The sequence below is a fragment of the Lissotriton vulgaris genome, chromosome 1_1 (genome assembly GCF_964263255.1).
Source record: "Lissotriton vulgaris chromosome 1_1, aLisVul1.2, whole genome shotgun sequence".
NCBI lineage: Eukaryota > Metazoa > Chordata > Amphibia > Caudata > Salamandridae > Lissotriton > Lissotriton vulgaris.
In genome coordinates, this window is record NC_141685.1 from 1,691,696,992 (window position 1) to 1,691,723,134 (window position 26,143).

Sequence of the window (26,143 nt, forward strand, 5' to 3'; positions counted from 1 at the left end):
AGCACCAGTGTTGTATCGCTATGACCTCAGCATATCAATTCTGGTGTTGGAGACTTGAATTATACAGTTTGATGCGTCAACGTGTTTCGGTGGGTTCTTCTTATAGTTACCACCTTTATCAAGACAAGTAATATTCTGTCACCACCAGGGAATGTATATAATCGCCCTGTAATAGATATCATACAAACAATGAACGTCAAATTAATGCAGTTAACTTTTTTCATATCGATGAGTCACAAATTGTGCACAGAACATCATTGACTCTGGACCTTCATATTACGCCAGTAAATTAAGGTCTTTAGCTGAAAGGAGCATGTATAGATTTTCTTACTGCTAAACCTAAGCACTTGTGGAGCAACAGAACATCTGTAATAGTCATTTGTCGCTTACATGTGTCAGATCATAACCATGTTGCAATACATATTGCCCTTGGGCATTTGTCTATTGTATATATTTATAATCCGACTTTCAAGAAATAAAATGAGACATATGCAGCAGTATTCAAAGCAGAACACATCGCTTGGTCAGGTTGACAATTCAATAATAACACAACTCCATGCTAGTTTTTTCAAAAGATAAGGAGAGACAAATACAGCAGTGGTAAAAAAAGGGGAGAAGAGAACCAATCACTTGGAAAAGCTAACAGTTCACTCATAACTTTACTGCATATTCGTGCTTCTTCATAGATGGTTTAAGAATTAAAGAGATACGGGGAGCCAATGGGCAAAACCCAGTTTATCTTTACTGTGGAGCACCCAGAGTTCACAGTGAAACGTGTAAAATGGAAGGAATAGTATCTGCTTACCCTAGCTTTCTGTTGATGGTCACTTATCACGGTCAGTTATCAATTCCTGATCGGAACATGGAGTACTACTGGAAACTTGTTAAATTCCTGCTGCCAGAAGTGTGTCCTGTAGTACCAGGATTACTGGATTAGTATATTTTAAATATACATATTAACGTCTAGACCTGTTAAATAAAGGTCGATGCCTACCTGTTTTGCTTGATATGGTTTTTATTTCTCCCACTTCATGTCACTGTCCCAAGTTAAATTGGATGAAATGAACATTTTTTGGTTTGTTTGTTACTAGGCCGCAGTTGCCTGGAGATAATAAAAAGGGTATAACATGGATTTTAAAATGTACATGTTCCTGCTGTTACTAATAAGCGGTAGTACATAGGTTTATATAAAAGTATACCATTAAAGGTATCTGTGAAGTCCCAACTTTTTATAGTTATTGATAAAATTGGTGGCTTCTGGGCGGTGCCTCCCTCTAGGCCTCTTCAGAAATTACCTAAATTTAAAATGGAACCATTGTCAAGAGACTGTCCTAGGCATTTGTATTAGGTTCTCGTATGGAATCAAGACTGGGGCCATATTACTGCTCACCTAATCGGATGGCACGTGGTTCCAATGTCCATCTAGATTTCTTTCTTGGCCTCTAATAGACTGCATGCAAATAGGTAGAAACAGGGGTCATTATATAAATTTTTTAGAGAGTCCTATGCGTGCGTTTAAAGCTATATGAGTATCCCGAAGGAGGCAGGGCCGTGCAGCTCACTCACCTAGTCAGTAGTTACTCAATCCGCTGTCTGTGGGAGTCCGCGTCGTATGCAGGAACAACCCGTGTTCCTCGCGGTTAAAAACTGTTAGCTCCCTCGTAATTGGACAATGCCTGAGCGCTAAGGACCAATCACGAGAAAACAGTTTAAATCCGGATATGTTAAATAGTGTCTTGTGAGGCTTAAGCGTTCATTGGTTCTTTTAATCCAATCAGGGTACAATGCATCTCGAGAAGCCGGGTTTACTTTCTGGTCCGTACCTCTGTTGCCGTCAGCGACCCGGGACCCGGATCACTGCTTGCAATTTAAATTAATTCAAAGTGGGCTCTATATTCGTTGCAAGAGTTGGAATTATATAAAAAAAGAGGAACCCGACATATCATGGGGACATACATTTCCCGTATGTGGCTCGCTATTGTAAAGCGTTTGTTTTAAAGTAATGGTGCTCGCGATCGAGATCGGTGCTCGCTGGACGGCGTGTAACGGGCTGTAAGAGCAGCAAAATACGAGATAAAGACCCGAAGCTGATAGCTAATGGCTGTCAGGGGAATATCGGGGTCCTATCTTGTATCGCGGCTCTTGTCTGTTGGGATACCGGCATATTGTATTAACCTCAGTGCTGTATGTTTAATAATTAAAACACATCAAAGGTCTACTGGGTTATAAAAACCCATGGAAATTGTTGGCTATCATGTCATGCTCATGTCTGCTGGAATGCAAGCATATTATATTGACCTAAATGATGTATGTTTAATTATGGAAACGCATCAATTGTTTGCTGAAAAAAGCAACCATTTAAAAATGTTGCTATCAATAAAGGAAAGGGATAGAAAGTCCAGGAGTGGAATTATAGTATATGGACTTCTATAAGACCAGGTTTTGGAGGAATCTGGATCTACATGGGGGCCGATGAAATGGATGTACATGCAAAAGGGCAACAAGAGGTAGGAGATCCCTATTGGATATATCCTACCTGGCGATTGGGGGAGAGAAATCACTCCCCTGCAGAATCACTGGGATTTCTATAAACATTTGGTCCAATCTTCCCTACTGTTTAATCCTTGGTAAATGGTGTTTAGATGGTAGAAATACCACTGTTCCCTAATCTTTCTAATTTTGTCAATGTCTCCCCCTCTTCTGGTAATTCTAATTTTTTCTAAGATAAACCATCTTGTATGGTTAAGGGTTTGAAAGTGTTCAGTTAGTGGTGCGTTAGGTTTTTTAGTCCATATTGCTGATTTATGCTCCAGCACGCGGGTACGCAACTCCCTACTCGTTTCTCCAACATACCCCGTTACAGGGGCATAGGATCAAGTATACCACATTTTGGCTTCGACAGTTGTTGAAGGAAGTGGGGGTTCGTTTTTTGCCATTGTACTCTAGATTTTTTGCGGTAATACAATGGGGACATATGGAACATGTCCCACACTTGTAATTACCGGACGCGACTCCCCCGGTTAGGGTTAGTTGAGTGTCCTTGATGGACTTATAAGTGTGGACAAGACTATTCCTGATTGTTTTGTTTCTGCGGAAAGAAAGAAGGGGTTTATTTAGCTGTTTGTCCATATTGAAATTGAGAATTTTCCAGTTCCTATTTATTTTCGAATTTTCTATAGCTGCTAGAATTTGAGCCCCGAGGGTCCCGTCTGCAATGCACCTGCATCTGATGCGTTGCCTTCAGGCTGACTGTCCGGCTTGGAGGTCGCACCCTGTGCCGTGTATTGGTCCATTTTTGTCTGCTGCCCCCCTCTGTGTGGCCGATCCTTGACCATATTATGACATTGTGTGGCACTTTGATTGGGTATATGAGAGTTACCACATAGCACCGGGTTAGGATCGTTACTCCAGTGGGCCTGGGTCTTTGAGCGAGCAAGGGATTTAGTGGGTCACTGGTCCCTAATTGCAGTACACAGTCAGGTTAAATATTGTATGGACACAGCTTGTATCATGTGTGGCCTCGGGTCGTCGTTTAATCTGTTGAGGAGCGATGCTTCACTCACCGTTGTCGACACTTTCCAGGGGCATGGATAGTTACAATATCTTCTGGACGGTGATGGTTGAGCCCTCGCTGTTATCCGGCAACCGTGTCAGCCTTTGGTAGAATTTGAAGATGTTGGGGGCCTCTGGATGGGTGTCAGCTGCCCCCTCTGAATTCTCCGGATCTCTTCTCAGCCCCTCCGTGTAGTCCAGCTGGGCCCCCACCACCATGCAAGCCTGACCTTAGCGCTACTGGTAGGGCTTCCTAGCTCCAAGTATATTCCACCCCAATGCTTCTGTCTTATTATCAGCTTCATGGGCCTCCGTGACCCGTACATCCACTTCTCTGTGTTTCAGCCACAATACAGCCAGGTCTCCGGAAGCCCCGGTGAGAATCCTCTCTTTGACTCACATGGAAGGCCACTAAAATAATGACATGCCCTCCGTCGCATGGGCCTCGCAGCATATGCGTGGGCAGCAGCTAGCCTGAGCTGCGCACCCGCCCTGGACTTCTCGCTACCATCAATCTGCTTGGGAGTGGGGGAGGGGCTGCACCGTTCGTCAGCTCATTTTTTCTGAGCGCCCCAGTGGTCCTGCATGTATGCCGACAGTCCTCCCTCACCTACGGACGACTCCATCAACTTGCTGAATGGGCTTAATTTCCACCCTCAGTGCACATCCCCAGTGTCAGGCACACAGCCTTCTCAATGTGGCCTGTTTTGGAGGTATTTGTGTAGGCTCCGTCCTACGGCCTAGCACACTGCCTCCCGGTAGCTTTGGCGTAGTCTCCGCAGATTACCACAGGTGAGCCGCAGTCCCTGGCAGTCTCCGCAGGCCATGTCCTCAACAGACCCAGTCATCAACACCCACCTCTGCACCGATCACTCTGCTTAGGGTGTTTTGGTTGTGCGCTGCAGCGGGCCTCATCCTCCCGCAAATTATTAGGGCTGATTCACCCAACCACTCTGCCTGTATCTCAGGGCTTAAGTCTTGACCTGGGGGGGGGGTGGAAGAGGTCAGTACCTCACAAGCGTCCGCGGCCGTCTCATCTCCGGCCAGCATCCCCAATGTAGTGGGAAGCGCCCTCCATCTCGCTGCACAAGGCTCCGGTGCAGGCCTCGATGGTAGGCCGGGCCCGATGTTGCACTTAGTCCGGCTCAACTGATCTGCCAGCTGCTCCACGATGATGGCGATCCTCTGCTGGTTCCCTATGAGTTGCGGATTCAGGGTCGCTACTCTGGGATACCTCGGCTGGGCTGGGAGGACATTATTTCAGGATTTCGTTCAGATGGGACTGCTCCAGTCACCATCTTGGCCACGCCCCAAAAAATCATTTTGTTTTTTGAGCCATCTCCAAGGAGGTGGGGAATCAATGGTTCAAGGCAATCAGTGGCATGGTATCAAGATTTTTTGGGCATATTCCAGGTCCAGAAGGGTGTTAAAGTACTTGACCCTTCCGAGAGAACAAGGGGGATGGGCTGTTCTGAACTTTAGATTAAATTACTGGGCTGCCACACTTCAACAGATTTTCTTTCAGGTCAAAGAAGATGCGGGGGCATTTGCTAACGTTATTTCTACCCTATATGAGCTGTTGATATAGGAAGTGGTGTGGGCATTTTGCAGAAAATAGAATTTGGCGATTTAAGACTCTTCGCTGTGCATATAAAATTTGGGCGGTTCGGAAAAAAGTGGGTATTGGTCAGATAAATGTTTATAATCCGCTGCAAAAGAATCCCATTCTGCTGGATATTTTTTGGGATGTTCACGTCAGACGTTGGAAGGAACAAGGCCCTTTTAGACTTGGAGATTTCTAATTTCAGATAATGGCATAACCACGTTTGCAGCCCTTAGGCTCAACTTTGACCTTGAGTAAATTTATTTTTAAAGTACTTGCAGATCTGTGATTTGTTGTTAAAAAAATGAGGTGGATGATCTGGGTTTTCCAGGGTGGAGTTAGTACAGATGATCATTGAAAGGAAGACCTCAATAGAGTCACTATATCGGGTCTTGAATGGCCTGATTCAGTACGATGTTGTTAAACATGCTAGACGGTGGCAAGAGAAGCTTCAGGCAGAGTATGGTGTTTTTATTGATTCTCTTGATCTTGCTCAGTCAATACTCAGGTTGGTGAATTTGCAGGTTTAACATTTAAACACCTGGTTTAACTTCTATTTGACCCTGGAAAAAATTGCGAAGTGGGGTGGGTCCACGGGTACAAACTGTTCCGAATGCCAACAGCTCGGTGCTGACCTGACAGGGTTGACAGGGCTTAAAAAGAAAATTTATGAATTTCTCGCGAAAACACTGGGCCTAAAAACTGTGCTAAGTCCCCAACTCATTTTTCTTGGAGTACACAATGAAGTAGTTCCCAGTCATGCTCAGTCATTCATGTTTGTCGCAATGACAGTACTGGCTGGATCGTTCATCTCCCTCTTTCCATCCATGGGTACTGCAACTCTTAGACACCTATCACATTGAAATTGCTGTGTATGCGCAGAAGGGTAAATTAGGGTAAATTAGCTAGGAATAAAGGGGTTACAGGTGTGTGCTCCTATCATGGATTGGATCTCTTCAATGTCAGAGGTTTAACTGTAGGGGAAGAATATGGGCGTGGTAATATGCTCTATGTTGTAGTGGATTGCTGGTAAATTATTCACATGATGCCATCGGTTATGCACTATAGTCACTTTATGGCATAACATTTGCAGAGCAAAGCACTGCACAGCATTTGACGAATTGTCTATGGTTTATACTTGAGTAATTGAATGAAATGTTTAGATAATTGTATGCATAGGATTTTTCTTTTATGTTTTGATGCATATATGGAAACGTTTTGGGCCAGATGTAGGTAATACTGAAATACTGAGTCATTAATAGCGATTTATACTGATTCGCTATTAAGAACTCGGTATTTCAGATGTACGTAAACAATCGGTAAAAATTACCGATTTGGTAATAAGCGCTAAAAATTAGCGATTCGGAATGAATCGGTAAAAATAAAAACTGAATTCCCATTACCAATTTGTTATCACCGAATCCTTAATACCGATTCGGTAAATAGCGATTCGGTAATTAAAAAAATCGGTAATTGTGGAATCAGCCAATCCTCATTACCTCTCAACCAGGAAGAGGCCACACCCATGCAGCTGCACTGATCCTGGAGTTGTGTGTGAGGCAGGGAGCAGAGCAAACTAGCCAGGAGCAACTCTACTTACAATTTGCAGCCAAAAATGAGCAAAATGGACAACCAGAAGAGGGAGAAGGAGGCAGCTGAAAGAAAAAGGAAGCACAAATTCAGTGAGAGGGAGCTGGAGGTCCTTATTGAGGATGTCACAAAGGACCACGAAAAACTTTTTGGAAAGCAGTCTCTGCACGTGCCAGAATCACAGAAGAGGCAGATATGGCTTGGTGTACAAGAAACAATCAATGCCATTGGAGTCACCCAGCGCTCCATTGACCATTGAGGAACTAAAAAAACGCTGGTATGACCTGAGGAAGCGTGCTAAGGAGAGGATGGCAGAGAGGAAGAAGCAAGCCAACCTTACAGGTGTAGGGAGGAACACAGCACCTGCACCAACTGCCCTGGATCTCCTGGTCAAGTCCACCCTCCAGCTGGAGAGTGTGAGTGGGATTGGAGATCCGGACATCTCAGTTGTGCTCTGGCAACAAACAAGGTAAGATGCTTGCACTGCATGCTGTGCCCCCACTCCATAACCCCAATCCCCAATGAGGCATTGTGAATCCCACTCCAGTACATGTTTTACTTAAAACCAGCAATGAATTATGGGAGATGTAGTCAGAAGTTACACATGTCAGTACAGTCAGTCCACTGAACCCAAAGGTATGTGACACACATCAGCTATTAGCAAGCAGTGGACATTCAGTTTGATTGGCATGCATGAAATGTATTATTATGCAAATGCTCTCCGATAGGTGAGCAAATGAACGTTCTGTCTTCACAGGCGAGCCATCGCGCAGGGCAGCAGAGGGGAGCAAAGGAAATGTACCCAGGACAGAGAGGACACAGGAGGAGGAGGTCCAGTCACCTGCAGGGCACACCATGAAGGACTGGGTTATTTAAGACCCAGCGGTGCCAGGGGACAACACCTGAAACCTTTGTGGGTTACCTGTTCCGGCGTACAAATGACAGAGACACGGGACACTTCCTTCGCCGTCAAAGATTCGAGGTTTATTTACTGCAGGGAACACAGAAGTCACGACAAGTACAACACGTGCAACTTGGGGAGACTGCTTCAAATTGCTACTGTGGATCGCTCCTTTTATACACAATTTACCCATAGGACAACATGGTACACAAAGGTTTACAACTTGGTTCCCATCATTATCCCCGAGAGGGGTCTAAAGGTCCGGGGCATAAGTGCGGAAACATTTGGCGGTTCCCAACTGTAAAAACCCATCTTCCCACCATTAGTACATTCCAATCGACAGTACAACAGATCGAAGAAGGAACAAGAACAGGTGCAGAGGAAGTCAGATACAGTGGGAGATCGGAAAGGGTGTAAAAGGGGAGGTATCAAGAAACACGAGCTACAGGCATCAAGGGACGCGCCTAATGAGATGCACGGCTGAGACAATAGTCCGGCACGGCAAGATGAGCCTCGAGCGGCGCCATCTGCCTTACAGTGTCATCCCCCTCGTCATAAAGACAATTTCAAAGAACATGTGTCTTCCGTAAGAGTCTTGGGAATCCCAGGGTCGCGAAGCGGACAGCGTCCGTTCGCTGGCTACTTGAGGGCAAGAGACAAAATGGATGCCATATCTAAGATGGAACCCGTGGGTACAGATGAAAAACCCACGTAACAAACGAACGGTTTAGGTTAGCACAGCGAAACTGCGCACACCCACTAAACTCATCATTTGCGGTTCATAGATACCAGACTCGACCATATTCGTGCGAGTTGAAAACATCACTTACGATCGTCACGGAACATCAGACGCTCCTTTTGCCCTCATGTAGGCAAGCACTAGTCGGAATCATACTCGATATTCATCAGACCATCTAGATGTTGCTGTAACATAGCTCTGTCCAAACGAGTCCCCTTGGTAACAGGTGGCTGTCTTATACACGTTGTAGCACAAAGGCCACATAAGGCAGGACCACACTGCACACAAAGGCAACACGTGAACAGGAACACTACAACAACCCCGATGATCATCAGAATCTTCCAACCCCAAGTCGACATCAGACCCCAAAACCACCCAAGCAGCGTCCAATCCCCTACGTCCACGTGTATGGACTCAGAGATTTTATGCAACTTTGAGATGGCTTGATAGACAGTCGGAGCGTTATCTGGAATAAAAATACAGCAGTTCGAATGGATCACCTTACATACCCCACCTCGATCTGCTAAGATTACGTCCAAAACCATACGGTTTTGTAACGTCATAAGCCTTTCCGCCTGAAGTTCTGTGGTGATATTACCAAGGGCACTGGCAGTAATATTAGCTGTCGATTCCACCACTCGAGTCAACTGTCTCAGGTTCCTACTATTAACCATAGGTCCCCAAAACGGGAGGAAACCCTTGAAAAAGTCTCCTGCCTCCTGACCGGCAGTGTCCTCTTCGCTAATTACGCCTCTCACAACTCTGGTTTTGTGATAGTCTGCATCTACAGTGAACGTCGGAGGCAACAGATTCGCGATAAAACATGAGCCCACAAAGTCGGAGGGCAACCATGCATACGCACGATCATGACAGACAAAGTATGTACCCTTGGCAGCCAGAAACACAGGGGACGAGACCATCGGCAGAATGTAATTCTCAGTGCAAGCACTCTCTCCAAGTCGGGCTTTCGATCTTCGGCCACGACCCATTAGACAGAAATTACCAATGTGGGGTACGACCCATATCGGAGGCGAGCTTTTAAGCTGTTTTTCACTCGTGAGCACACTATACTCGACCTTACTCAGGACCCTATAGGCTTGTACCTCTTCCTCTGGAATGAGCGACGGCTCATAGATATCTCTATCTAAATCTTCTATCGCTATAGACAAAGGCTTATGATACGAGCCAGGGCCAAAGTAGGGAGTACGTGGCTCTCGACTGGGGTAAGAATCTAGTGCGCTTCGAAACATTGTTTGGAATGCTCGAGCTGAACCCTGGGAACTATACGGTAAGACCAGATATGGAATTCCCTTATCCGTGGTATGTGGCATTAATCCACACACCCAACAATTAGTAGTATTAACCACTAACTGGTGCTGATGAAGGAGCTGAATAAAGGAATTATTTCGGAATTCTGCACGTCTAGCCCGTTCGTGTTCAGGTAGGATATGAAAAGAATGAGGAGATGCAGTGGAGGTAAGTTTAGGATCAGAAGTAGGAGTAGGTATGGCAGAAGGTAAGAAGTACGACATCATGTAATACACCCCACCCGCCAATAGTGCAGAAACAATCAGAAGCAGTACGAATATTTGAAACATAAAACATTTGGTACGAATAAGTTGTTGCAGTTTGAATCTTTGAGCCAGAGCTTCTTCCAAGTCCATCAGCTTCGAAAACGCCATCCCCTATGACCGTCCGCAACGTTTCTTGACGCACTTCGTTCTGTGTAGCAGTAGTCAATCCCCAGGAGTTCCCAGGAACCGACGGTCTTTAACCTAGCGTCAAGACCTACTAACCAGAAGGAAGTACACGCACGGCCCTACGGCCTTTATTCACAATGTATTGTAAAATGTCTCTCAGCTGTGGAAGCAAAAATACATATGGAACAAAACTCAATATATACAAAAATAACTACAATGATACGGGTGTTCAGACTTGATCGTGGAAAACGGGATATGCAATTGTCAAGGGACAGAACGAAAAATTTTATTTGTCCTTAGTGCTGGAACGCAAAAAGTATCGAGTTTTCCCAGGACGTGTATGTTCATCAAACAAAGGATCCGATGAAGGAACAGAGTCCTGTTGATCAGTCGAATGTTCCGGTCTTGAATCTTTTGATGACAAATGTTCAACAAAGTCTTTCTGCTGCACTGAGGATTCTCCGACAGGTTGTGCGTCACTAAAAGGTACAAACGCCGGCAATCCTTCGGATTCAGCTGAAGCAATGCCCCTCCTCACCCACGAGTCTGCCGGTAACGGAATAGGAACTTTCTTTGTATGGGTGGCATGCACCCAGTTTTTCCGGCCCTCTAAACGAACGGCAGTTCTCGTGGCAAGGAGGACCTGGTAGGGTCCAGTAAACCGGGGTTCCAAGTTCTTCTTACGGGCAAAATTTCTGGTCACCACCCAGTCTCCGGGCTGGAGCTGGTGGCCTGGACCCTCCGTCTGCGTCGGCAATGCTTCGTAAACCTGTTGGTGAATTAACCTCAGTTTAGCAGTCAGATCATGAAGATAGTCAATCAACATTGGATATTCAAGACTGGAGAACGCACCCGGTCTAGGGACCCCCCAAACATTTGCAGGACGACCGAACACTATTTCATAGGGACTAAGCCCTACTCGGGAGTGTACGGTTGCCCTAGTTGACAATAAAGCTAAGGGTAAAGCGTCAGGCCACGAAAGACCAGTCGTAGCCTGAATCTTCGCTAGCTTTAGTTTAAGGGTGCCGTTATACCCTTCAACCAAACCAGCTGACTGGGGATGATTGGCGCTATGGAATTTTTGATTAATTCCAAGGCCCTTACACACACTCTTCATCACACTCCCCACAAACTCACTTCCGTTATCAGACCATACAATTCGAGGCATTCCATACCGAGGAAAGTATTCCTTCAGTAGGATTTTCGCAGTGGACAGGGCAGTATTGTCTTTGAGAGGGTAGGCTTCAATCCATCGGGAGAACGCGCAAACCACAACTAAAACGTATTTCAGATTATTGCATCTCTCCATATGGATGAAGTCTAATTGTATCACCTCAAAAGGACATGAAGGGGGAGCAAAACTACCAGGCGGAGTTGGGGTTCCCTTACCAGGATTGTACAACATACATACCATACAATTCTTAACCAACCGTTCAGCACATTTCGTGATACCATCATTCTTCCACACAGGGGATAGCAACTTACAAATACCTTTCACACTGATATGTGCTAACCCGTGTGCCATTGTCACAACAGCCAGCACATACGCATCCGGCAACATCCATCTCTTGTGTTCCGTCAAATCGACCCAACAACCATTCGCATCCAACTTTCCCGTACTTTCTTTCCACTTCGTCTTTTCAGTATCAGTGGCCTCATCTTGAATCGCTTTCACGCTCTCGATAGTGTCCTCACACATACTAGTCTCTGTAGGCCACCTAACCGAACTCGTCACATACATTCGAGTGCTAAGGTTCCGGGCAGTCTCCTTAGCAGTCTCATCCGCAAATGCATTACCACGACCAACATCATCCGTCACCTTACGATGCGCACTACATTTAACAATCGCTACCTGCTTAGGCAACGTAAGTGCATCCAAAAGATCGTTCACAAGTTGTCCATGCTGTATCTTCGTACCATGCGACGTCATGAAACCTCTCTCTCTCCACAATCGTCCAAAACTATGCGCGACGCCAAATGCATATTGGCTGTCGGTAAACACATTCACACGCTTCCCTTTCGCCAACACACACGCTCTAGTGAGCGCAATCAGCTCTGCAGCCTGGGCAGAGTTTTGATTTAGTCTTGCAGCTTCCACAACAGTATTCAACGTTACCACAGCATACGCGGTCGTCACATCACCATTCGGCAATTTAAAACATGAACCATCCACATACAGAGTCCCATCGGGACCTTCCAAAGGAGTGTTTTTAAGGTCCACTCGACCTTTTGTTTCCTCTTCTGTTCTCAAATAGCAGTCATGGGCTGCTATTTCATCTGTCTCTGTGCTAATTGGTAACAAAGTCGCCGGGTTCAGAACATTGCAACGTTTTATCTGAATATGACTTGCCAACAATGTCAACTCGTACCCTGACAACCTCGCACTCGTCAAGTGCTGAGTTTTCGTACGATTTAAAAGAGTGTCGACTGCATGCGGAACCATCACCGTAAGCATATTATCCATGACCAATCCTGCTGATTGTCGGATGGAGACCGCGGCTGCCGCGGTTGCTCTCAAACAACTCGGCAATGCTCTAGCTACCGGGTCCAAGGTCGAGGAAAAATATGCACATGGACGTTGCTTACCACCAAAAGGTTGCGTTAAAACACTCAACGCACAACCTTCCCTCTCGTGAACGTATAGTGTAAACGGCTTGCTATAGTCAGGAGTACCTAACACAGGAGCCGAACACAGTGCGTCACGCAATTCAGAAAAACTTTTCTGACATTCATCCGTCCATGGTAAAGGAGTTGAAACATCCTTGCACGTAAGAGCCACCAATGGTTTCGCTAACAATGAAAAATTTGGAATCCACTGTCTGCAGTATGACGTGATACCTAAAAAGGCACGCACATCTCTTTGTGTTTTTGGCACGGATATGCGCGCAATTGCTGCAATTCTTTCTGGGGTCAACCTTCTTCCCTCCTTTGACAATAAGTGACCTAGGTAGGTTACTTCTTGACAACAATATTGAAGTTTAGAAGGAGACACCTTGTGATGCAAGTCACAGAGATGCTGCAACAACGATATAGTAGCAATTTTGCAAATGTCCTGAATATCGGCAGCCACCAATAGGTCATCGACATATTGGATTAAGGCCGCACCGGCCGGCAACACAAACGCATCCAGTTGACCCTTCAAGGCTTGACTGTAAATAGATGGACTTTCACAGTAGCCCTGAGGAGCGCGTTTAAACCGGAAGCTGCGACCACCAAGAGAGAAACCGAAAAGGTCTCTGCTTTCTTCGGCAATCGGAATGCTAAAGAAAGCATTCTTCAGATCGATCACCGAAAACCATGATGCAGAAGCTGGAATCAGAGTCAGTAGCGCCGTGATGTCAGGCACAACAGGAAACTGAGGAATCACAATTTTATTTACCTCCCGTAAATCGATAACAAAACGATAAACAGGTGGTTTAGAAGGATCAGTATGTTTCAAAATAGGCAGTACAGGGCTATTGCACACGTTTCCCCGAGTCTCTTCAATAACATCTTTCTCGATCAAATCATAGATGATCGCTAACAGTGCTCGTTCACCATCAAGAGAGATACGATACTGGGGAATACGTGGCAATCGCACATTAGATTTCACATGAACAACATAAGGGGAGATGTCGAGCAGGCCCACATCATTGGGACCTGTTGCCCACAAAGATGCAGGAAGAGAACTCAATTCCGGTGGAAGCTTATCGAGAGACAAGTACATAGGAGAGACAACTCTCTCACCTAATGTAAGCTTTACTCCCGCGGGAGAACAATACAAAGTCGCATACAGACGTTTAAGCAAATCCAGACCCAAAAGATTTTCACCACAACCAGTAGTCAAAATCAACGGAGCTTCAAGCTCACATGGCCCAATTGTGAGTGGCAAAGGGCGCGAAACTGGATTGCTAACGGGGGCGCCAGAGAATCCAACGGAAACATTTGTTAAGCCAGACAAAGGTGCGCCAGGGAGTTTCGAATGCATTATGGAACTTTTCGCTGCACCAGTGTCCAACAGAAAAGGCTCAACGACGCCCGATGTAGCAACTGCGACGTAAGGCCCTCTCTGATCAACCGGAACTGATACCACTCCCTCTCCTTGTCTATGGCTGTCCTAGTAATTACTGTCGTCAGTTCCCTGATCGACGTAATAATCATTTACATTGTACTGCGCTGATCGTCCTTGCGACGATCCACGTTGATCAAAACAGTTGTTGGAATTTGATGAGTTATCTAAACGATCATTTTGAACACCACGTCCTCTACCGCGTGATGACTGCTGAGAACCACCACAACCTCCTCTAGATGTGTTACCACTATTACGCTCATCTAAAGCAGGACAATTGAATTTTAAATGACCCTCCTGTCTACAATAGGCACACTGATTGTACCCTAACGATGATCTCTGCGAAGAGGAGTCATTTCGCGATTGCGACCTATTAGATTGCGACTGCGATCGATTACGTTGTTGCGAATCATTCTGATTCGAACGCGGAGGATACGCTTGCTGCAACAACACCTTAGTTTTAAGTTCTTTCGTCTTTTTATCAGCACGATCGTTCTCCTCTTTCTCCCTATTTTCGTAATATTGTGCCGTAGCCAATATTTGAGCGGACGTAGAAACAGCCCACGCACTCTCAGAATTTTTTAGTTTATTGCTCAAGGCGGGCAATAAGTTTGAAACGAATTTATCCACAAACAACCGTTGACCACCCTCAGTACCCATATCCTGACCACTATGATCAATGAATGCCTCCTCAAATCTCCAAAAGAAATCGGAGACACTCTCGTCTTTCTTCTGTCTACAAGCTGACAGTTTGTCCCAGTTCACCCTCATAGCTGGCATAAGAGTTTTCATTAGGGTAATGATTCTCTGTGGGAGATCCGTAATGAGCTGTTCAGGTTTAGCCCCGCCAGTTTGTTGTGCATCTGCTGCGATAAGAGCAGCCCAATATCCACCCAATTCGTTTGCATGATTTTCGTGACGAATCTTAGCCCATACCGGTTGAGGTACGACATTGCCAAACAGCATGTCGATATCGGCCAGATTCATTATCGTAGCGTCTACAAGCTGCGACAATTCTTTATAGTACCCTGCAGGATTCTTACGAGGGTCAGGCAAAGATTGCTTCACCTGCAACACTTCTGATCGTTTCCATGGGAGATGTATCCATACTCTCTGGAAATGCGCCAATACCGGAGGTTGAGCCTGCGGATTAGCTGGCATCCATACTGGTGGAACTTCACGCATAGGGAACTGACCAGACACATCGAACTGGCTCTCAACGTCCTCAACAAACAAGGCTTGAGGTATAGGAGTGGGACGGAAGGACAGCAAGCGCTCAACAGCACGTCGAACGTTAGTATCCACTATCAGTCCGTTTGAAAACTGAAGTTGTAGATCAGACAAAGCCGTCAACACCTCGTCAGGTGCATCGGCCGATATCTGATCACGAAGGACCTTGCACATTTCTTCGAACACAAATCTTTGTGTTGGCACATTGAATTGACAAAATGTCTCAAGCACAACACGTGGAGGATTTCTAAGAGGGTGTGCCATCCAACCCATCGCCATGTTATATAGCGCAGCACGTTCCCTATTACCGGGAAGCTGACTACGTCTCTGAGGACCATCTGAACCAGCGGACCCAAGAACAGGCCCAAGAGAATGAAAGAAACTAGCCGCAACAGGAGGAGTACGACTCCGAACAGATGGGGAAGTATAACACAAAGGACTAACAAGAGAAGGGGTAGAAACAGAAGAAGCAACAGGAGTAAGTAGAGTAGGAGCAGTAGCGGGAGCAGGAGTATGTGGAAGCGGAGGAGCAGTAGGAATAGCAATAGGCAAGGGAGCAGGAACAGTCGGAAGAACGGGAGCAGGTTGAGGAACAGTTTGAGGAACAGGTACAGGGGGGACCACAGGAAGAGCGGTACCCTGTACATACGGAGGTGGCGACTTCATAAGATAAGACATTAAGGGATCCTCAACTGATTCTTCCTTCTTATCCGACTCCGTAGGCAAAGCAGGATAGCATTTATCTATGGACATACGCTGTAACCTATCAAACACTTCCTTTTCCTTATCCTCCTTATCACGCTGAAACTGCTCTGCTTTCTTTACAATGGTAGCAACACCATCTCTCTGATTACGTTTAGTCTGTCTGATCTCTTTCTGTCGGGCTTCTTTGCGCCACAACCGAAAGGCATCAAACATGGCCGGCCTTGACTTTTTCTCAAACAATTTAGCCTCAAGATTATCTAAGATCGAGGTCTCAAAACTACCATGAGGTGGCCAACTAAGGGCACCATCTTTTTTGGTATAACGAATCCAGTATTTATTAAAAGTAATCGGGCCTAGCCCGTGCTTACTGTAGAGCTCATAAGTGGGAGTTCCAACCGGAGGTATCGGACAGGAGTCCTCCAGTCGGGAATCCGTACCACAACGTCTGAAACAACTAAACAGAGTACTGCGACCAGGCATCTTGCACACTAGCCGAGTTTCACAAACGTCAAGGGTTACGGGATTTACCAAGTCCCTGCAAAGAACAAATACCCTCGGTTTTTGACAACTGCAGAAGTCAAATAACACAACAAAGAATCAAGTACTAAGAACCACAAATGCAATGGAACCATGCAACAACAAAAACGCTAGCAAAGTGTCACCGACAAAAACACTCACACAGCGTCAACAACAAAAACACTCGCAAAAAGTGCATACGACAAAAGCACCAGCAAAAGTGTCAACAACTAAGGACTCTGGGAGCGACCCACAAATACTTAACTCAAAGATCGATGGCGTCACCAGGAAGGCCCGTCAATCGTCTCGCTGTACCAAGGTCTACGCCAGGCGCCAAAACAGGTCTACAGTCAGGGCAGCAGTCCGTCGCAGCCGTCAGGAGGCGGGAATCTTCGCGGGAAAAGTCTTCGGGCCACTTGTTTCGACAACAGGATCGATGAAGCGGAGTGCACCTTCCCTCGGAGATTTCACACGAAGTTCCTCACGATCGTCGGGCTTGGACCGGTACCACTGATGCAGCCCAACGTTGGGCGCCAACTGAAGGACTGGGTTATTTAAGACCCAGCGGTGCCAGGGGACAACACCTGAAACCTTCGTGGGTTACCTGTTCCGGCGTACAAATGACAGAGACACGGGACACTTCCTTCGCCGTCAAAGATTCGAGGTTTATTTACTGCAGGGAACACAGAAGTCACGACAAGTACAACACGTGCAACTTGGGGAGACTGCTTCAAATTGCTACTGTGGATCGCTCCTTTTATACACAATTTACCCATAGGACAACATGGTACACAAAGGTTTACAACTTGGTTCCCATCATTATCCCCGAGAGGGGTCTAAAGGTCCGGGGCATAAGTGCGGAAACATTTGGCGGTTCCCAACTGTAAAAACCCATCTTCCCACCATTAGTACATTCCAATCGACAGTAAAACAGATCGAAGAAGGAACAAGAACAGGTGCAGAGGAAGTCAGATACAGTGGGAGATCGGAAAGGGTGTAAAAGGGGAGGTATCAAGAAACACGAGCTACAGGCATCAAGGGACGCGCCTAATGAGATGCACGGCTGAGACAATAGTCCGGCACGGCAAGATGAGCCTCGAGCGGCGCCATCTGCCTTACAGTGTCATCCCCCTCGTCATAAAGACAATTTCAAAGAACATGTGTCTTCCGTAAGAGTCTTGGGAATCCCAGGGTCGCGAAGCGGACAGCGTCCGTTCGCTGGCTACTTGAGGGCAAGAGACAAAATGGATGCCATATCTAAGATGGAACCCGTGGGTACAGATGAAAAACCCACGTAACAAACGAACGGTTTAGGTTAGCACAGCGAAACTGCGCACACCCACTAAACTCGTCATTTGCGGTTCATAGATACCAGACTCGACCATATTCGTGCGAGTTGAAAACATCACTTACGATCGTCACGGAACCTCAACCACCCCACCACCACCATCACCACCACCACCACCACCACCATCATCACCACCATCAACGCCACCAGCACCCAGAGCCATGAGGCATGCAGTGGCCAGCCTCCAGCAGATGGAGGTGTCCTAGGAGGACAGCATAGGAGGACAACAGTCCACGGTGGCTGAGGATGCCGACGGTGCAGGCTCAGAGTCCCACACAGAGTGCACCCACACACGTGCCAGATGCCGCAGGGCAAGGACAGCCAGTCGTCCTTCACAGAGTGAGGATGAAAGTGTGTTAGCCAGACTCTAGGGCAACATGCTCAAGGTACAGCGCCTGCAAGGGAAAGCCATAAGGTCAGTATAGCAGTAGATGGTGCAGATGAATGGGCACATGCAGCGAATTGAGAACGGCATCTGTTCCATGAACAGTACTGTGGCTGAGGGCATGAGGGACATGTCCGAGGCAGTGAGGCTGCTGTGCAGCAAATTGGATCAGGACCGTTTGGCAAGGCACAGGGAGAGGCAGAAAATTGACAAATACACCAAGGCGGTGAACTGACTCTCCACTGCCACCTCTCCGCTCTGCAGGCGCTCGGTGGCCATGCAGGAGGAGACGACCCACTGCAGCCGTGATGTGGCGAGGGGGCTGGTCACAGTGACCAGTGCACTAGAAATGCTACAAACCGACAAGGTAGCCACTACAGGTGATAGGGGTGAAAGTGAAAAGGCTACTAGCCGCAGTAGCATCACACCCCCTCCCAGGTGGCGCAGCGAACGGCACAGCGCTGCCACAGGACAGACTGGCAGTGAGAACAGTGGGGCCAAGGAACACAGCAGTGCAGCGCGTGGGCGCAGGAAGTGATGACAAACATCACATGATGTACCAAAATGGGTGATGTAACCCGTTTTTGTTTTGGAAACTGCATTTGAATTAGGCCTATCACTCGCTTACAGTAACTGCCTATGTCTCCTTACTTACTCAGAAATAGTTGTGTGTTATCTCAGCCCGTCTGTGTCGCCCATCTGGTGCTGCTGCCACACCTGCTGCGCTGTGCTCTGGCTGTAGACAGTCCTCACCCTCATCCTCAGAGTCGATTAGTTCCACTGCTGTTCCTTTCTTTGTGGCAAGGTTACGCAGCATGGCACATGTTGCTATTATTTTGCAGCAGATGATGGGGCGGTACTGACGTGCACCTCCACTTTTATGGAGGCAACAGAACCTCCTTTTTAGAAGTCCAAAGGTGCGCTCCACAACGTTGCGCGTGCTTTTATGTGCCACATTGTATCTTCTCTCACGTGGGGTTGAAGGGTTGAGGTATGGAGTGAGGATAAATGCCTGCACGGCATATGCGCTGTCACCTAAATGGGAAAGGAAGTGCCATTAATAAGAGTGACCAACACATTCATCAAAGGTATACATCAGGGTGTGTCACATTGATTCACCTAACAGGTATCCTTCTCCAAATTCACCACCAGCCAGACTTGTGTAGATCCCACTGTTCCTGAATATGTAGGAGTCATGGGTACTCCCTGGAAATTTGGCCACGATGTCAGTGATGATGTTGTCCGCATCGCACATCACATGCATGTTGATGGAATGCGTAGATTTGCGATTCTGGTATATGCATTCTGTAGCTGCAGGTGGGCAGATTGGTATGTGGGTCCCATCAATGCACCCTATTACATGTGGGAACTGTGCCTTTTGGTAGAAATCCAGTTTTGTCTTCTGCAGTTCTGCCTGTGTGCTGGGGGAGCGTATGTAGTGATGCATTCTCTGCATCATGGCATCCAAGAAGGAGTTGAAGAAACGGGACAAGCAACTCTGTGACACACCGCCTGCCACAGCTATCACCCCCTGGTAACTTCCTGATGCAAGTAGGTGTAGGCTACAGAGCACATGTACATGTGTTGGTATGGCGTGCGACCTTGGGTCAGATGCTCCAGGAGTGGGTGCAGGTCCCGTGCAGGTCCCGTATCAGGTCTAGGATGGTTTGGGGGTGTAGCCTGTACCTCTCATGTATTTCAGCCTCAGTCATTTGGAACAGTGTAACACACAGTCTGTACACGCGCTACTCCCGTCTCCAGATCCTCAGTCCTGCTGCTCGCAAACGTAGCCGCCTTGCTATTACGTAGAGGGCTGCCATTGTGTTCATACTGTTGAATTTTGGGGCTGTTTATATGCAGTGCACCTAATTACCACCTGCTTGGAGTCGGTGGTAATTAGCAACTCTTAAATAACGAAAAATCGTAAATTCGGTATTACCGATTTTTTGTACATCACATTTGCGATTATTTAACTATTTCTTATTTACCGATTCGGTATTTAGGGGTTTCGGTGTTGGCTAATTGCTAAATAAGGAATCGGTGACTGGTTTTCCTAATTTTTACCGATTCCTTATTCGCGACGGCGTTCGGTATTACCTACATCGCACATGGCTAAATACCAGTCGGTAACGCTAAAATTTACCGAATTTCGGTGTTCCCGACCGGTATTTGGCCACCTACATCTGGCCTTTTATTTTTAATTGCTCTCCGGTGCCTGGGGGCAGGGAGGAGATTAAATAAAACATATTTCTTTTTTTATTCTCAAAAACTACTGAACGGATTTACACCAAATTACAAAAAGCATACTTTCTGAATCATGACCTAGCTTCATGCCAAATTTGGTATTGTGCTGTTTAAAAATTTCATTATGGAAATTTTGGGACTTCCATTTTTTCTTGGCCCCTGCCTGACAGATCACCCCGAATCTTTCTATGCACAAACACTGATCTAACTCTAACCACCCAGTGGTGACCGTAAATGGGCAATACATATATATATATATATATATATATATATATATATATATATATATATATATATATATATATATATACACTAGCAGCCCGTCCGGACCTTGTCCGGGAGCAATCAGGCTTCCCGACCTCCGCCTGCCCTGACATTGGCCATCAGCCCGGGCCCCCGTCCGCCCGTTCCCCGGCTGTCCCGACCCCAGCCTGCCCTGACATTGTCCTCCGGAGGCTTACCTCACACAATCATGCCAGAGGCCCAGTGTTGCAGTGGTGGCCAGCAGCAGCGCCTGAGGCACTGGGGAGCTTTCTGGGTAAGTGTGGCTCTGGTGCTCTGTTTGCAGGGAGGTGAGGATGAGCAGAGGTTGCAGGGATAAGAGTAGGAGTTCACAGAGTATGGAGCGGCCGGCGGGAGTCTGGAGCTTGAGCACAATTATGCCAGAGGGTCCCCCGCCTGTCCCGACCCCCGCCTGCCCTGACATTGTCCCCCGGAGCCTTTTTGTTTTAACTCCCCAGCCCCCGCGTGCCCCGACATTGTCCCCCGGAGCCTTACCTCAGCCGCCGCTCCTCAGTTCAGTGCTCGTCGCCGCTCCGCTGCTGCTCACCGCTGGTGTGCCGCGTGTCAGTACTCCTCCCCCACGTCATGTCCGCCGCTCAGCCGCCGCTCCGCCGCCGCTCCTCAGTTCAGTGCTCCTCGCCGCTCCGCCGGTCTGCTGCTTCTCACCGCCTGTGTGCCGCTCGTCAGTGCTCCTCCCCCGCGCCATGTCCACCGCTCCTCCTCGTGTTCCTCGCGCTCCAGGACGACGTCAGCACGCAGGTCGCGGCCGGCGCTACTTCGAGGGGACTACTTTTTTTAAATGTAAATTTTTTAAATATAACGTATTGTTTAAATCTATATAGCCTATGTCCATCTGCACACCCTGAGGATTCCAACGATGTATCGGGTGTGTGGATTGGCGCTGTGGTTCCCGAGTTTACCCGCCTCAAAGCCTCAAAGTTCTTCCTTTATAATAGTATTATAGATATATATATATATATAGGACTTGCCGTTTACAGGCATACGGTGATCTGCTACAGGTGAGCAAAGGGGCGGAGCTGATTACATTGCATCAGTTTGTGGCGGGACATTTAAAAGTGAGGATGACCTGCTCACCACACAAAGACTGCTGGCGCTGAGGAAGGCTGAATATGCAGAAATGCATTCGTCATTGCTGTTGGTCTGCCAAATAAAGGTTTCCCCCAAAGTTTCCCCTGTTGTGGCTCCTTCTCTTCCTTGGAAGAGTTTAGTTTGATATATATATATATCCACTCCACTTCTCCCAAGTGCTTCCTTGCACAAACAGGAACACGGACACTTTGAATAGCTGATGCCAGAATTAATTTATTTTTGCTGTGAACAAAACAGTGCTTGCCTCAGACGCATTACGGGCACTGGGCTGTGTCCTTCATCACTTAACAAACGGGAAACTGAAACATGAATTTAAAGGCACATACATGGTGCTAACCAATGGCGTTGATCGGCATACGGTAAACTTAGACAAAATACTAAATGTAGAAGTCTTGTCCCCCTGAAAATACTAATAATAATAGCAGACAATATGTAAAAGATTTTTCGGAGCTGCTCTAAATCTCCAAGTTGGCTGCTGAAGAACCGGGTTTTAGAACCCAGCGGCGCCAGGGGCACGCCCAAAGTCTTCGAGTTCACTTGTCTTAGAATACACAGAGACACAGGATACTTCTCGGTGACGTGAAAGATCAAATTTATTGGCTGCAACCAGGAACAGAAATCTACGAAGTACGACACGGGTAGGTTCGCTAGAGACTGCTCAATTTTCATATTGCGAGACATCGTCTTTTATGCTAAAAATCACATTCCTGACATACACCCATTATTTACGAACTATCCAATCATAGGTGACATTGCAAAAGGTATTGCATAATGACAATCCCATTTTTCAGTTGTCCAGCCCACCATCAATTACACGGGAAAGCCCAACATTCTTGCTCGGACAGGCCGGACAAACCCATAATAAAAGGACCACAACCCAAACCATAAACAGGCCATAAAAGAAGGAGCAGAAACAGATGTGAAGCAAGATATAGGGGTGTGTGCGTGTACCATAAACTCAGCAATGTCCTGCTCTTTGATCTCTATCTCGACTAGCTACCGGACAAGGAACTGGCTCAACAAGATTAGCTTCAGAAAACAGAGTCAGTTTGCTCAGGTCATCTAAAAGTCAACTAAAGGTGTACGTGTCCCAAAGACTCATTCGGCCGTAGTCATCGGCCTATGTGAGGGCAACCACAAAATGGCTGCCGTACACAAAATGGAACCCGAAGGTTCAGAATGAAATCTCTAAATGCGTAGTGAATCCGTTGATCGAACATGACGAAAAACACTCATACCTGCCGCACTCGCCATTTGCGGTCCGCTACTACCAAAATCGTAACGATACCATGACCTTTACGAAACGGGTTCAGAATTACGGAACCTCAGACCCTCCTTTTGCCCTTACATAGGCAATAACATAAACTCACATCAATCTGAATCCAGGTCTATGTTCATCAGATCATCAAGATGTTGCTGAAGCATCATCCTATTACTTAGTCGCTCTCTCTGGACAGGTCTCCTTGCACACGAAGTAGCACAAAGGCCACACATAGCAGGAGCACACTGTACACAAAGACAGAACAGGAAAAGGATAGCTAAAACCATCCCAATGATCATCAGCATCTTCCATCCCCAAGTGGATAACAATCCCCAAAACCATCCCACTAACGACCAATCTCCTTCGTCCACATGTATAGACTCGGAGATCTTATGTAGCTTGGAAATGGCCTGGTACACTGTCGGAGCGTTGTCTGGAATGAAAACGCAGCAGCTCGATTGAATCAATTTACATACCCCTCCTCTATCTGCAAGTATGACGTCTAACGCAACTCTGTTTTGCAGCATCATAAGGCGATCCGATTGGAGCTCAGCAGTCAAATTACTAAGGGCACCGGCAGTCTCAACTATGGTGGACTCAACTACTCTCGTCAATTGCCGTATGTTCCTGCTGTTGACCATAGGTCCCCAAAATGGCAGAAAACCCTTCAGGAAATCTCCTAATTCTTGTCCGGCAGTATCTTCCTTACTGAAGACACCTCTAACAACTCTCGTTCTATGGTAATCTGCCGCAGCAGTATACGTAGGGGGAAACAGGAACGAAACATAACATGTTCCCGAAAAATCAGGGGGCAACCATGTGTATGCTCTATCATGACAAACAAAATAGGTACCCTTAGCTGCTAAAAACAATGGGGAAGTCTGGGACGCAAAAACATACGTCTCAATGCAAATACTCTTCCCTAACTGAGCTCTCGGATTCTTGCCATTACCTTGCAGACAAAAATGACCACGATGGGGTACGATCCAAATCGGAGAAGATCTTTTTGCTCGCTGATTTCCACTCAGACTAACACCATATCCAGTCACGTTCCATCCAATATACGCTAGTGTCTCATCTCTCGGGATAGTCTCATAGGAGTTAATTCCTCTAATCATGTCTACTATTCCCTTAACTAGAGCACTATTCTTTGGATTGTCTTTCACAGAACGCAGGGGGTAAACTTCACGAGCATAAATGAACATCGTTCTGTATGCCCACACAGAACCATTATAACTGAATGGCAGGACCAGGTAAGGAATACCTTTATCAGTAGTATGAGGCATAAGACCACACACCCAACAGTTAGTGGTGTTCACTACTCGCTGATGTTGGTGCAAAAGTTGAACAAAAGAGTTATTAGCAAATTCCAATCTTCTAATGGACTCATGTTCAGGCAAAGGATGAAAAGAATGCGAAGAAATAGTAGGAAAAGGCATAGGTTGTGTAGTGGGTGCAAACGTCACTTGAAAAGAGAAAATAATATATCCCATCAAAAACATCGTCATGCTAAGTAGCATTAAAAGACACGTTATCAGAAAACATTTTCTACTCATTATTTTACATAATCTTGTCTTAGAGTTCATTTCTTCAACAGCTCTCTCCATCTCGAAAAACTCCATCCTCTAACCGTGCTGTTCGCGGCAGTTTGTTCTGAAGGACCGGGTTTTAGAACCCAGCGGCGTCAGGGAAAACACCCGATGCCTTCGAGTTCCCTTGCCTTGGCAAACAGAGACACGGGACACCTCTTGATGACGTCAAAGACCAAAGTTTATTGGCTACAACCAGGAACAGAGGTCTACGAAGCACACACGGGTGGTTCGCTAGAGACTGCACAAATTCAATGAGCGGAGCATGGTCTTTTATGCCAAAAATCAAGCCTCAGGCAATATTCCAAATTAGCATCGGATACATACAAACTGACCAATAGAAATGTGACATTTTGAAAGTAGCGTATGACGACAATCCCACTTTCCGTTGTCCAGCCCACCAGAAATGACCAAGCACATTCCAATATTCTTGTTCGCTCAGGCCGGACAAACCCATGATAAAACCCTCAATCCAAATCAGTGATTATGTCGTAAAGGAAGGAACAGAAGCAGATTGGAAGCAAGATAGAAAGGTGGGTGCAGTGTACTGTAAACGCTGGCATGCCCTGCTCTTTGATCTTTATCTGACCAGCTGCTTAACAAGGAACTGGCTCAGCGAGGTCAGCCTCGGGCAAGGGAGTCAGTTCGGCCAGGTCATTCAGAAGTCAGCTAAGGTGTACGTGTCTCAAGGACTCGTTCGGCCGCAGCCATCGGCCTATGTGAGGGCAACCACACAAAATGGCTGCCGTACACAAAATGGAACCCGAAGGTTCAAACAAAATCCTTAAATACGTAGTGTTCTCATTGATCGATTAATGCGAAAACACTCGTACACACTACACTCGTGATTTGCGGTCTGCTGACACCAAAATCGTCTATTTCCGACGATTTTATTGAACGTGTTCGGAACCACCGAACCAGACCCTCAAACTGCTGAACTACAGTTCTCTTCGGCTCAAGTGTACCTCTGAATGTCCCAGGGAACGCCCTAGAACAAACCAGAACTGTCGACCTTGTGTCTTCCAGCTGTACACTCTGAGTCTTTATACCGCGACCCTACAGCAGAATCCGGATGGCGGTTCGAAAAACAAAAATAGATCCAAACAGTTTCTCAGATGAGAGAGCGTAGTTCCAAAAACAATAGCAAGAAAAGGTTTTACTTTATTTTTCCAACGACTCTCTGTCGTAAATTATAGCGGCCTTTACCAGGCAATGTCTGTTCACGAAACAATAGTTCAGGTTCAGTGGTGTCCAGTCGAACTAATGGAGGCACAGCTTCTTGCAAAATGTCGTTGTTTTCACGCTCAGAACTTGTCCCAATTAAACGTGCATCGCTGAAT